The sequence below is a fragment of the Emydura macquarii genome, unplaced genomic scaffold (genome assembly GCF_026122565.2).
Source record: "Emydura macquarii macquarii isolate MOO-44397 ecotype Brisbane River unplaced genomic scaffold, CSIRO-AGI_Emac_v2 contig_273, whole genome shotgun sequence".
Taxonomy (NCBI): domain Eukaryota; kingdom Metazoa; phylum Chordata; order Testudines; family Chelidae; genus Emydura; species Emydura macquarii.
The window spans coordinates 1-13,911 of NW_027130410.1; the positions used below are offsets into that span (position 1 = coordinate 1).

Consider the following 13,911-nt stretch of genomic DNA (forward strand, 5'->3'; position numbering starts at 1 on the left):
GAGACCGGAGCCCTGTTCTGCCAGGGGCTGCACAGACAAACAGTACCAGCGAGAGCAGGACCCCACCTGGCCGGTGCCACCCAGACACACAGACACACAGAGATCAGGACACCGGCATGCCAGCGCTGCACAGACAAACAGTAACAGAGCTCGGGACCATCACGGGGTCTACTCACCGCTAGGGTGCCTGGGGAGTCTCACCTTCCAGCCCAGCACCTCCTTCCGCTGCTCATCCATGCGCCCCGCCGTGTCTCTGAAACTCAGAGTGCTCTAACTTCGTGGCTTGTCCCTCTGGCCAGGTCATTAAAATCCTCCCCTTCCAGGGTAGGAAAGTCCCAGCAGACAATTGTCCGAGGCAGCCTTCTGCTCCATGACCAGGTCTGTGCTGCTGCCCTAGTGGGTGGGGTGGGACCCAGGCCCACACACTACTGCAGGGTACAGCCCAGGGGACCCTCTGTCTAGCAATGATGGGCTGCTTGCTGCCAGCCCCTCTTGCGATTTCCCTGGAGCTCTGCCGGCTCAGCCCCTCTCTGGGCTTCCCAGTCCAACCTCCCTCCTTCCAGGGACTCACTGCTTCACTCCATAGCCCCAAACACCCCCTGCCCCTTCTCCCAGGGAGCGGCGGCTGCCAACTTCCTGCCTTTATACCAGCCCCACCTGTTCCTTCCCAGCTGGGCTCCATCAACCTTTCCAGCCCTGCTTCTCCCCAGGTGCAGGTTAATTAACCTAATTTACTCTGCTTTGCCTCGCCTGGGCTGGACGCTCCCTTGTGCCAAGCACCGCACAGATGCTTAGGGACTGGCACCCTTTTGTGGCAGGCACTGCTTAGACACACAGCAACAGACCCCCCACTGTGCCCGGTGCTTGGCAGACACACAGTAACTGAGACGGGAACCCCATTGTGCCGAGCGGTGCACAGACAGTTCCAGCCCGGAGCAGCTCACCGTGTAGCCGGCAGCTGATGGAATCTAGTGTCTGAGTCAAAGCAATGGGTGAGGATTGGTGGGGTGGAAGGACAAGGTAACCATGTGATCGTCTTTTCATAGCCTTTAGGGCCAGAACAGACCCTTGTGAGTTTTGCAGTTTCAGGGCTAATTGCATCTCTGCCCCCTTCGTGGCAGCCCCTCAGAGCCCACATCTCCGGTTGTCACCTCTCTCTGGGCGGAGAGCCATCTGCCTCTCCCTCTAGACCAGGGATTTCAGCTGGAAACCGCCCTGCAATTTGCTGTGCCTAGCTGCACAGGTCTGAGCACCTGTCGTTTGCGTTGTCTCAGGGACAAGGAGAAGAATGACCAGGCACCTGCCAGATTTCACAGCGCACACTCCATTTCTTTTAGAACAAAAGCATTACAGAGAGAATATACAGGGGTCCTGAATCCTAACTCCAAGTGTCCCTGCGAGTGACCCCAAGGGGGTAATGATTAACCAAGGGTGAAACAAGGAGTGATCTTTGCAGGGGTGTCTGGGCTAAAACTCACTGCTATGTAGAGGCCAGAATTGAACCCAGGAGTCCTAGCTCCCTGCCCCCCCCCACTCTAGCTCACTCGACCCTCCACTCCTCTCCTGCATCCCGGAATAAAACCCCAGAATTAAACAGAGACCAATCCCAGTCAGTAACAAAGCCCACATTTATATGTGGGAGGGTGAGTACCACTGGCAGAAACACTCAAGGGAAGCAGTGCATGCTCTGGCTTTTGAGATCTTCAAGTCAAGATTGCCTCTGTGGATGACAGGCTTTCCGCAGGCATGAGTTATTGGGCTCGGCCCTCTATGGTGAACTTCTGTGGCCTGGCAAGTCCAGGTCTGTCTAGATGATGCTGCTGGTCTCCTCTGGCATTAAACACCGAGCAGGCTGTGAATCCCTGCATCTGGACACACTGCCTGGCAGGGTGTTCAAGCTGCGAGGCCATGGCCAGAGCCCTACGCTCTGAGAGCTCCCTTCACCCCTTTACATCTCCCTGACCAACCTCTTCACGCAGAAGGAGGATTTGTCCCCCCAGATGAAACCAACGTCAGCCTGGAAGGGTTTAAGGGTAAACATTCTTGTGGCGATTAGCCCAGAGTCGCCCACTTCAGGGTCTGAAGAAGCTGGTACCAGCCACTGGGGGAAACCTGGCTGGAGGGGCCTCGGTGCTGATCCCATCAATAGAAATAGAGAAACTGCCTAACTGTTTCTCTGCTCTGTTAAATTTCTTCTTCAGCTCTGAGGTGTCTGTTCTCTCTGCAGCTTCTTATAACCCTGCACCCTCCCTGTGCCCTTGCCTGTGTTCTCTGCCCTTTGCCCCTGGTGTACTGCACTCCCCTGGGTCACTCACAGCTCCGCCAATATTAAATCCTGGACATTTGCTGTGTTTTTAAGCACATCATGATGCCCTCCCCTTGGCAAACTCCCACGGTAAGTATGATCAGTCCTACTGAAGCCAGGAGCCACACTACATGTTCTTGACTGCCATCGACTTGCACCTTGTCTAATAACAATCTATCCATACAATGTCACTCACAGCTGCGCCAATATTAAGCTGTTGACTTTTGCTATGTTTTTTAGTACATAATGATTCTGGTCATTATTGCACCCATTGACATACGTTTGTTAGGTCCAAGTGAGGCAGCTGCAGTAAAAGTGAGAGAAGAATCCAGCAATCCTGACCCCCAGTTATTTGATCTAAACACTAGACCACGAAACCTACTGAGCGCTGGGAATGGAACCCAGGAGTCCTTGACCAGGATTTTTCAAAAGAGCCCAGTCGAATTAGGTGCCCAGTTCCCACTGATCTCCAGTGGGAGTTGGACAACTAAACTGCCTTTGACTCCTTTGAAAACTCCATCCCTGTTCCTGGTTTTCGACTGTAATGAGCTGTCCAACGCTGCTCCATACACCTGTAATCATTTTTGTTGCCCTTCTCTGGACATGTTTCCAATTCTAATATATCATCAAAGAGAAAGCTGGAGGATATTTGAAAAATGTGGATGGTCAAATAGCCACAGCTGCTGCCATATTCACAGCTGCAACTGGACTATGCCAGGGCGAGACTCCACAGAAGGTGATCTACAAGTTAAGGCTCTGGTATATGACTGAGGAGATTCAAGCTCAAATACCTGCTCTTCTACATGAACCTGGGCAAGTCACTTAATCTCTCTTTGTCTCAGTTCTTCATCTGGAAATAGGGATGATAGCCCTTCCCTACCGCATAAGGGTGTTGTGGGGATAACTATGTTAATGATAGTGAGGTGCTCTGTTCTATGGTAAGTGGGGTGCGGGACAGATAAATGTCTATGATACACAGAAAGAAGCCAGATCTACCAATGACTGTCCACTCCCCAGTATGATCACACAGATGGAAATATGGCAATCAAAGGCCAGATGCTAATTTCAGTTACACTACAGTCTGTCCAGAATAGCGCTGTTGACTACTGGCCCAATGAAATAAGTGATCAGATGCAGATACGAAAATGAGTCCATGGTTGAGACAAGAAAAGACGCTCCTCTCCTTTGCCATCCACCAGCCCATATGTCAGCAAAGACTTGGGACTAGAACCTTGGAGAACAGAATTCAGTCCATGAGGTCCCCTACCCAGCTCATTTCCAATGTGACGGTTCAGAAAGAAGCAAAATACATATTTTAGGCAAACGATGCATATATGCTCATTGTGTTGGATGTCCCGCATGCTATGGTAGTGAAGGCTTTTCCTAACCAGAAGAGAAGGGAAATGATATGACCTTCTTGCTTCAGCGTGTAAGCCACAGGTGCTTAGGAAGAAATGAAATCAGGGGGCAAATTATCCTGTAACTTTCCACTACCAAGTTTACTCCACCTCCTCTGAAGTATCTAGTGCTGGCCCCTGTCTGTGACAGGACACTCCTTTCGATGGTCCCCTGCTTGGACTGACTACAGCAATTCCTGTGGGGCTGGGTCTCATTTACCCCATAGTCACTCTGCATGATTCTGGTGGCTTGAAGGAACCTCACAAAATGGAACCGTCTGAGCGGGGTTAGGTGGGCTGCGGGATTAGAATGAGATGCAGAGCTTTGCCTCTAGCTAGCTAGCTAGATACCCTCACTGAAAAGGTGGTACGTATTATATAAATTATTCTAATAGAAATGTTACTATTTAAGTACTTACATATTTAATAAAAAGATGCAAAATCCAAAAAATAACCCAGATTGGCTAAGAATATGCTATATCTCTAAAAGTCCCCCACGTCTGCATTAAAAGAGGCATCTGTGATTATATTCAGGCAGTAGGTGGTAGAGTATTAACTGCATCATTACAAAGTGACTATGTCACATACCGTGCAGATTTCTGATCAGGAATTTCCCATAGTATATGTTTTCAAGAAAATAATGAGATTCTCACACAACTGACTTTTTTCCCTTGGGAAAATTTGATTTTGCCTGCATTTTTTCCAATTCTCGATCAAGAAAATGGAAAAGAACAAAAAAGTTTGTTTTGGGACAGAACAATCTGTATCAAAATACATCCACTTTCTGAATGAAAGCAGATCTGACCTGCCCCACCCAACCACCTGATCTACTGACCCTGAAACTGAAACAGCAATCTGATCTGCCATCCCTGAGGCTCCCCTACCGTTTCTGAACCGAACCCAACAATCAGACCTGCCTGGTCTGAGCCACACCCTGTAACCTCCATCCTTAGAGGTTTTTAAGGTCCGGCTTGACAAAGCCCCGGCTGGGATGATTTAGTTGTGGTTGGTCCTGCTTTGAGCAGGGGGTTGGACTAGATGATCTCCTGAGGTCTCTTCCAACCCTCATCTTCTATGATTCTATGAGCTTGATCTGCCTGGTGGGGGGACAAGGGCTCTGAATGGAGGGGTGGGGGAAGAGGGCAGGATGGGGGGCTGGATGAAGCTGGGGTGATGAGCCGGGGGGTGAGGCTGGAGGGAGCAGTGGTGAGATGCCTGGTTGTGGGGGCTGGGGTTCTGGCCAGACTGGGCATTAAAAGCCTGGCTAGGGGGAGTGGGCCTTGATGAGGGGGCTGGATGGAGTGGGGGTGAGGGGCCTGGCTGGGGGGGGGGCAGGGTAGACTGGGGTTGAGGGGCCTGGCTGGGGGGGTAGGGCAGATTGGGGTGAGGGGCCTGGCTGGGTGGGCTGGCTGGTGTGAGGGGCAGCGGCCTGGCTCAGGGGGCTGGATGCTGTGAGGTGAGAGGTGTGGCTGGGGGGTGATTGATGGGGTGTGCTGAAGGCTGCGGCTTGTGTAGCTCTGTGGAGGGGGCTCAAAATGTGGAGATCACCCCAACGGTGAGGGACTTGGGCATCTCTGCTGCATGGCATATAGGGGGATCTCAGAACAGGGCTGTCCCCCTGCAGAGAGGGACTGGTGTGGCCGGGATGCGGGGCACAGACAGGGAACCTCAGAGTGTGGTCATTCTCAGCAGAGCAGGGGTCCATGGGAACCTGAGACTCAATAGCTCTGCTCATCGCCGGACACCAAGAGCTGACCGGACCCTGGATACGCAGCTCCCCTCTCCGCCTGGCCCCTCGCTTCCAGCCCTGGGATCTGCTGTCTGCAGGAGATGAGAGAACTTCTGCTTTGAAGTGCCTGGCTCCAACTATTCAAGCAGGAACCAGCGGCAAACTCCGCTCAGCTCCGTAATTGGCTCCACCAGCGGCCCCAAATCATCAATACCCAGAGCGAGAAACGTTCAGACAACAAAACAAGCTAGTTCTGCCCAGGGGATTTGCAATCTGGGCTGCATGATTTATTAAGCGGTTCTAACTCAGACACCCCACCGAGATGGACAGCTTCTGTTACTAGCTAGTATTCACGCAGTGGTTGTGACATCTAGTGGTCAGAGGGCTGGACTGGGAGCCAGGACTCCGGGGTTCTTTTACCAGCTCTCAGGAGCCAGTGGGGCCACTGACTTAGAACAGGGAGGGACGGGCGGTCAGGACTCCTGGGATCTATCCGTAGCTCTGGAAGTGAAGTGGGACCCTGTGAGTTAGAACAAGGGTCTGGGATTCTGGACTCTGGGGTTAGGAGGCCCCCGCACTGGTTGGGAAATGTGTAAGCGAGATCCACCCAGATAATCCTGGCCAATGAGCTGCACCCCACATGCTGCAGAGGAAGGTAGAAAACCCCCTAGGTCACTGCCGGTCTGAGCGGAGAGGAAATTCCTTCCCAGCCCACATCTGGGGACCAGCTACGCCCTGAGCACGTGAGCGAGAGCCAGCCAGCCGAGCAGCTGAGACAGAAAATGCTCAGTGCCACCTCAGAGCCACCCCGGGCAATGTCCCGTCTCCAGCAGTGACCATCCCTGATGCTTCTGAGGAAGAAGAGAACAATCAAATAATTATTTTGGAGAGGGGGGTCCCTTCATGAACCTTGCAGGGACCAGCTGAAACCCTGCAGCACGAGCTTTTGGGAACAGCAGACATGAACCACAAGGAACCTTCAGGGCTGCCACCCCCGCCCCTCCATCACACAATCCGGCTGGGACATTGTCCAGCTCTTCCAGAAAATGAATGAAGTTATTTACCACCCTGATCCCGGTTTGGAGGCTGTCCCAGAACCTCGCGCCTCTGATGGTTAAAGAACGTCTTCTCCTTTCTGTCCCTTGGTACGGGAGGGGAGAGGGGTCCAGTGGTTAGATCAGGTGAAGCTGGTACTCCTGGGTTCTGTCCCTGGCTGTGAAAGCGGAGTGTGATCCACACCAAACAATACAGCACTGCCATGATTTGGGTCCTGGGTCTCAGTCTCTGGCCATCACCAGACTGGCAGTGGAGAAAGAAGCAGAATGTGGCCCTCTGGATCTAAAGGTGAGACCACATTGATCCAGGGAACAAGCTGGAAATGCAGCTGCACAAACAGGGCAGAGATTTAAGCCAGCCTCCTCGCCCACACACTCGGTCTGCTTTCCTCTGCACACCCCCACTGAGCAGGGCTCATTTCCTTCAGCAAAGACACGACCCTCCCAGCTCCCGTTTGCGTTCTGGCTGTGCCGTCACACAGGCATTTTTTAATATGAGGTGGAACTCCCAGCAGTCGTGGGAAACGCTGTGTGTTCTCCCCGCAGGGCTGGAGCCAGCACCCCTTAGAAAGGAAAGGACTCGTACCTCATTGCCCACCCCGCTGACCGGCCAGTCCGTGCAGACTGGGACCAGAACACAACCCCCTACCGCCCTCCCAGCAGCGTCCTCCTCAGTGCCTCCTTCATCTCCTTGTTTCGCAGGCTGTAGATCAGTGGGTTGAGGAAGGGGGTCCCCACCGTGTAGAAGAGAGTTACCACCTTCCCGCTGCTTCCTGAGGCGGCCCAGGTTGAGAGATCACCATGACAGAGCCGTAGAAGAGACCCACGATGGCCAGTGCGAGGTGCAGGTGGAGAAGGCCTTCTGCCGCCCAGCCCCTGCAGGGAGCCTCAGCACCGCCCTGATAACTAGCCCGTAGGAGGTCAGGATGAAGAGGACAGTGATGAAGAGTTGGAGGGAGCTCGTGATGGAGAAGGTCTGTTCAGTCCAGGGAGCTGGGGTGCAGGAGGCGGCCAGCAATGGGTCCGGGTCACAGATAAAATGATCCAGGGTGTTGGGGCCACAGAAGGAGAGCTGGGAGATGAGGGCGACGGGCCCTATGAACCAGAGGAAACCGAGGAGCCAGCAGGAGGCCACCAGCAGCCAGGAGCTCTGTGGGGACATGAGGACAGGGTAGCGCAGGGGGTGGCAGATGGCCAGGTACCTGTCCAAGGCCATGGCTGCCAGGAGGAAGCACTCGGTGGTGCCCATGGAAAAGAAGAAGTAGAACTGCACGAAGCAGGCGTGGAAGGAGATGGGGACGCCGGGGTTCATGAGGTCGAAGAGCATCCGCGGCACGGTGGTCGTGACGTAGCAGACCTCCAGCCAGGCGAAGTTCCCCAGCAGGATGTACATGGGCAGGCGTTGGAGACGGGGGTCCCGCAGCACGGCCCACACGATGCTCAAGTTGCCAGCCAGCGTCCCGGCGTAGGTGCAGGAGAAGAGGGCGCAGGCGAGATCCCGGCCCAGCCGGCTCAGGGAGGGGAAACCCAGCAGGATGAACTTGGTCACTGAGCTGGTGCCGTTGGCTGGATTCATTGGGGAGTTAGGGGGCCTGCAGATGAAAGGAAGCAATCGACAGGATGCCACGGCTCTGCCCAGAGCTCTGGGAGGGGAGCAGGGTCTAGTGGTTACAGGAGTCACAGCCAGTCTCTTATACACATCACATCCCAAACTCCTCCCCAGCCACCTGTCCCACCACACAATGTCCCATCTCCAGGCACTGCCTGGGGCTTCAGAGGAACAAGATTTAAGACCCCCCTCAAAAAATAAAAAACAACCCAAGCTCTCTCCGAATACATGGGACAGTGGGGTGGAAACCCCTTCCTGTCCCCTGCCAATGGCCAGCTGAACCCTGAAGCATGAGCGTTGAGAATTTGGGACAATCACTGGAAATGAGCCCCAGGGTTGATAAGCTTTGCCCCCACCCTCCCAAGCAACCCCGTCCGACAGTTGCACTCAGACACTTGTCCAGCCCGCCCTGAAAACAAACAAAATCACACCCCCCCAACAACTCCAACGGGGAGGCTGCTGCAGAATGTCCCCCCTCAGCTGGTTAGAAACCCCCTGCTAATTTCCAGCAATCCTGTGTGCATGGCCAGGTGGGCGGCTGGGCAAGGAGGGGTGGGCGACCGAACCGTGAAGCAGCCAGGGAAGGAATCGAAGTAAGAAAGAAGCTGTCTGGGAAAACCCACCTGGCTGTGAGATCTCAGACTCTTCTCTCCGCCTCTGCTAGGAAGGCGAGAGGGGGCTGATATCTGCTCTCTGCTCTGCTGGGTCCCTGGGACATGGTCTCTGGGGCATGTAGGAGCAGCTGGATCTGGATTTGATGCCTGAATAACATGTAGGCACCAAGGGGAGTGCCAGGGAGAGCCCCCATCTTCCCAGCCACCCCACCCAAACACCCCACACAGATTTCCCCCATCCTCACACACAGCCCCCCACAAAACACACACAGTCCTCCCCACCACACACACTTCTCTCAAGCAGAACCGGGCATGGGGGTGAGGGGCCTGGCTTTGGGGGGGTTATACGGAGTGGGGCTCAGGATGAGGAGACCCCTCCCAAGCCCATCCAGGGTCCCAGCAGCAAACTCCTCTCAGCTCTGTAATTGGCTCCGCCAGCGGCCCCAAATCATTAATACCCAGAGCAATAAATGTTCAGACATCAAAACAAGCTAGTTCCCCAGGGGATTTGCAGTCTGGTCTCCATGGGTAAGTAAATGGCTCTAACTCCCATGAAAGATACGGGAGAGAAAAACAATAACTCCCGTTAATGCCAAGGGTTGACACAGCACAGGTAGTGGGAGTGAGGGCTAGGGATCAGAGGGCTGAACTGGGAACCAGGACTCCTGGGTTCTTTTTCCAGCACTCAGAGGGCAGTGGGGTCCCCAGAAGGGACCAGCAGCTCATCGTGTCTCAACGTCTGTATATCTGAGGCCACTGCCTAGCAACTGAATTAGACCAAAGGTATTACAAACCTCAGTTAGCTAAACTGTTCTGTGCCGCAGGTGGAGAATAGCAGGGACTGCTCTGCACCAGTCCCTATGGCCCCCGTGATGGCAGGGAAACGATTAAAGGAGATACAGCCAGCTAATCCTGGCAACTGACCCCCACCCACAGGCTGCAGAGGAAGGCTGAAAAATCCCCAGCTCACTGCCAGTCTGAGGTGGGGGAAAGTTAGACCCGGAGCATGTGAGCAAGACGCAGCCAGCCGAGCACCTGAGTGTTTGACTTGGTGCCACCTCCAAGCCCTGGCCCACCCCACCCACTGTCCTGTCTCCAGCCGTGGCCGTCCCAGTGCATCAGACCAAGACAACAACAACACAAACAACCCCCTCTCCATAAAACCAGAATGTTGTTGCGGGGGGAGGTGACTCCCTTCCTCACCTTTGCCGGTGACTAGCTGAAACCCTGAAGTTTTTAGGAGCATCAGACATAAACCACAAGGACTCTGCAGGTTTAGAACAAGCAGGGAGCTCGGACTCCTGGGTTCTATCCCTGGCTGGGGGAAGGGCGTGTGGTCCGTAACACAGGACTATAGTGTTGCCACGAATTTGGTCCCAGTTGCACAGGTATCAGTCTCTTGACACCACCAGGGTTGCTCCTGACAGACAGCAGAGAAAAGGAGAGCAGAGCTTTGCTGTCTGGATCCATGTGTGAGAACACATTGACCCAGGGAACAATCTTGAAATGTAGCTGCTCAAAAAGGACAGAGATGCCAATTCAGCCTCCTCGCCTGCACACTCGGTTTGCTCTGCTACCCTCTGTGCAAAAACACACACTCTGCCTCCAGCAAGGCACCTTCCTGGAACGTGCTGTACCTAGTGGTTCTTTGCACTGTGTCTGTAATGCCAGCTCAGGTTTTCCCAGTTCCTGTGAACTTACAGGCAGGCTCACCACCTGACTCCTGCTAACTTTGCTTTCCTACAGCAGGGCTTGACCATTACTTTAGTTCAGGCCTCAGGCCTGCTACCTCCTAGGCCTCATGTCTCAGGATCTCACTTTCTACTCCACCTAGGTAAGCCATTCCAGTGCTTCACCACCCTCCTCGTGAAAACGTTTTTCCTAATATCCGATCTAGACCTCCCCCACTGCAACCTGAGACCACAGCTCCTTCTTCTGCCATCTGTCACCACTGAGGACAGCCTAGCTCCATCCTCCCTGGAACCCCCTTTCAGGTAGTTAAAGGTCGTTATCAAATCCCCCCTCATTCTTCTCTTCTTCTTATAAAGCATACATTCTCTCTTCGGAGCCTGGCTCCCTGGGCAGACTAATCCTACTAGTTTGTGTTAATCCCTTTAGGAGGATAACTCTCTTAATCACTACTGAGGGTATGTCTTCACTACAACCACTACTTAGCCACACCTGTGCTGTTGTAGTACCAGAGTGTAGTCATTTCTTAAATTGACAGAAGGGATTTTTCTGTTGACGGAGTTAATCCACCTCTATTTGTGGATTATCTCCACAATGGATAAACCACTTGATGATTACCTGATCTGCTCATTCCCTCTGAAGCACCTGGCATTGGCCTCTGTTGGATGACAGGATGTTTGGTCTGACCAAGAATGGCCATACTTATGTTCTCTCTGAGAGTTGGTAGCTAGGTTGACAGAAGAATTCTTCCATCAATTTAGCCGTGTCCACACCAGGCGTCAGACCAGTTTACCTGTGTCTCACAGCATGTAAAATTTTTCACAGCCCTGAGCAATGTAGCTAGATCGATCTAATTTTTAAGTGTAGACCAGGTCTGCCTGACACTTTGATTTAGGCCTAATTTCAGCTGCCTCTGATTTTTCAGCTCAACTTTAAATAACCTGGCCATGACTTTAAAACGAGCTGAGTACCCCACCAAGGAATGTGAAGTCAATGAGAGGTGTGTGTGCTTTTCACCTCTTAAAGAAAAATAGCAAGACTGAGGTTTTCTAAGCTGCCTCAGGGATCTGGGTACCTGATCTGGGCACAAATAGGAGCTCGGTCTGTCTCTTGAAGTCTCTTTACTCCCATTCAAATTTACAAGCTGCAATTTTGAAAGCCAACCAAGGGAGCTGTACCCACACAATCTCTTTTCAAAAGAATGGGAGAATTGCCTTGTGCCCCACTTTTGGCTGGCCCATAGGCACTTCTGCAATTAACATGGTAAATACAAATACAGGTGGCTTTGAAAATCCTGGCCTAGGGGACTCCAGTTAGGTATCCTAAAATTAACCCCCACCCAAAAAAATAAAAATAAATGCAATCATCAGAATGTGCTTTTGAAAAGTTCGGCCGTCTGGGGCCAGATCCTCAGCTGATGTAAATCACATGGATGGAGTGGCTCTGATTCACACCAAATGGGGATTGGGTCCATTGTTTCTTTCATGCCAAGAGAACAATGAGACATCTCTGATTTCTTTCTCATTCCTAGGCAAGCTGACCTGGATGAGACATTCTCGGTCCTTCCACGGTAAGGATGGGTGCTCTGAATTCATTAACAGACAGAGAAATAAGCAGCTGAGATTGTGGCCATGGCCAACAAAGCAAAGAGGATCCATGCAGGTGTATGTTCTGTACAAAATATGCTTTGCATGGTATTATTTTAAAAGTCTTGTTCTTCTAAACATTAATATCCTGTTGGATTGTATTTGCTACCATGTATGTGAAGTTATAAAATATTGCTGAAGATGCTACTAGAATATGTTGTAAGGTGGGAAACACCCACAAACCAGCTTTTCAGGCAGAACAATGGAGTGTCCAGACAGCGTTGATGTCGCCCTCTCGCCAATTCAAGGGTACAATCCACTAATCAGGATTGTTTACAATGAGGACTTCACTGAGGAAGCACATAGGCAGTGGACCCTGACTGACCAATGAGGACGACCCCCAGATTACAAGCATCAATTGTTCCAGCAAGCTGGGACAGACTATAAAAGAAGGGAAGTGACATTATCTACTTGGCTTCTCTCTCCCCCCACCTCAACACCTGAAGGAATGTGGGGAAGACAAATAATTTTGGACTGGGAGAGGAGTGGTCCAAGGCAAGCAAAGCAGTCTTTGCCTCTCTACTAAAGATCTATAGCCTGCTTGTACCATCTCTCAAGGTGAGACATTTCTAGATTCAAATCCTGTTAGTGTGTAGAATTTAAACTGCAATCTTTTTTTTATTTCTTTGGCAACTAGTTCTAGTCTCTTTATGCTTACCATTTATAATCTCTTAAAATCTATTCTTTCTGTAGTTACTAAACTTGTCTAATGTTTTATCTTAACTTGATCCCAATGACCCAGCTCAGCTATAAGGGGTCTCTGTACTGCAGGGAACAGGGGGGATTAGGGAATGTTCTCCTCTGTTGGTCAGTACCAACCCCAGTGCTCCAGCACAGCTCCTTGGGCTGACATGCTGCAAAGAGCTGGTTAGGGCCTCACTTGGGGGCACTTTTCTCTCGGTCCATGCTGACCTCTGTGCCTCAGCATGGTGTCAAGTGGCCCTGAGCCGCAAGGAGCAGGGTGGGGGGCTCATCAGTGGACCTGCTCCTATCAGAATCACTGCTTACCCAGTGCCCCAGCACAGCACTCGGGGTGCCTGTGCTGCAGGGAGTGGGGAGGGTGGCTCAGTAGGGGGCGCTCTCCCCTTAGGGTTGGTGCTGACCTGCAGTGACCCATCACAATGCTATGAGGCACTCTTTCTGGTGGCAGTTATATCTTTTGCATGAGCTGTAAATTAAAGATCTTTCCTGACCCACCTGTGGTCATCAAAGGGTCTGTGGTGTCATTCACAAGTGCAGGGGGCAGTAGTGGCATGTTCACACACATTGAGTGGGCCGTATTCTATCCCGCAGGGGGTGACAGTCATGCACTGTCACGGCGTGCAGCCTCATGCAGCTTGAATCTGGAGTACCGGTGAGCCTCCTTACCCTTGCAGCCTGGGCTGACTCCTACCATGCTTCTGCTGATGATATACAGACAGCCCCTCTGAGCCCAACATGACAGCAGGTGGCATCACACACCCAACTGAGTCCAATCTTTTTCCCTACGAGTGTGATGAAGCATTGAAATGGGTTACCTAGGGTGGTGGTGGAATTTCCATTTTTAGAGGTTTTTAAGGCCAGGCTTGAACAAGCCTTGGCTGGGTTGATTTAGTTGGGGTTGGTCCTGCTTTGAGCAGAGGGTGGGACTGGATGACCTCCTGCGGTCCCTTCCAACCTGAATCTTCTATGGTTCTATGGCTGGGGAGCCTCAGAGCTCTGTGAGTGAGAGCCCAGACATGAAATAGCAGAGGACTGCAGGTTGGCGCTGTTGATTAATACATGCTGGCACCTATGCCCATCATACTTGTGATATGTATTATCTGCACCATATATATCTTAGTATGTGTTAAGCACAAAGAGCATTAATCACAAAAATTACAGCAGT

At 52.1% G+C, this 13,911-nt stretch overlaps 1 pseudogene; it reads right to left on the minus strand.

The window, feature by feature from the left end:
* Nucleotides 1-7,131: 7,131 nt before the first annotated feature.
* On the minus strand, nucleotides 7,132-8,062 carry LOC137153780 (olfactory receptor 11G2-like; annotated as a pseudogene).
* Between the last annotated feature and the right edge of the window lie 5,849 nt (nucleotides 8,063-13,911).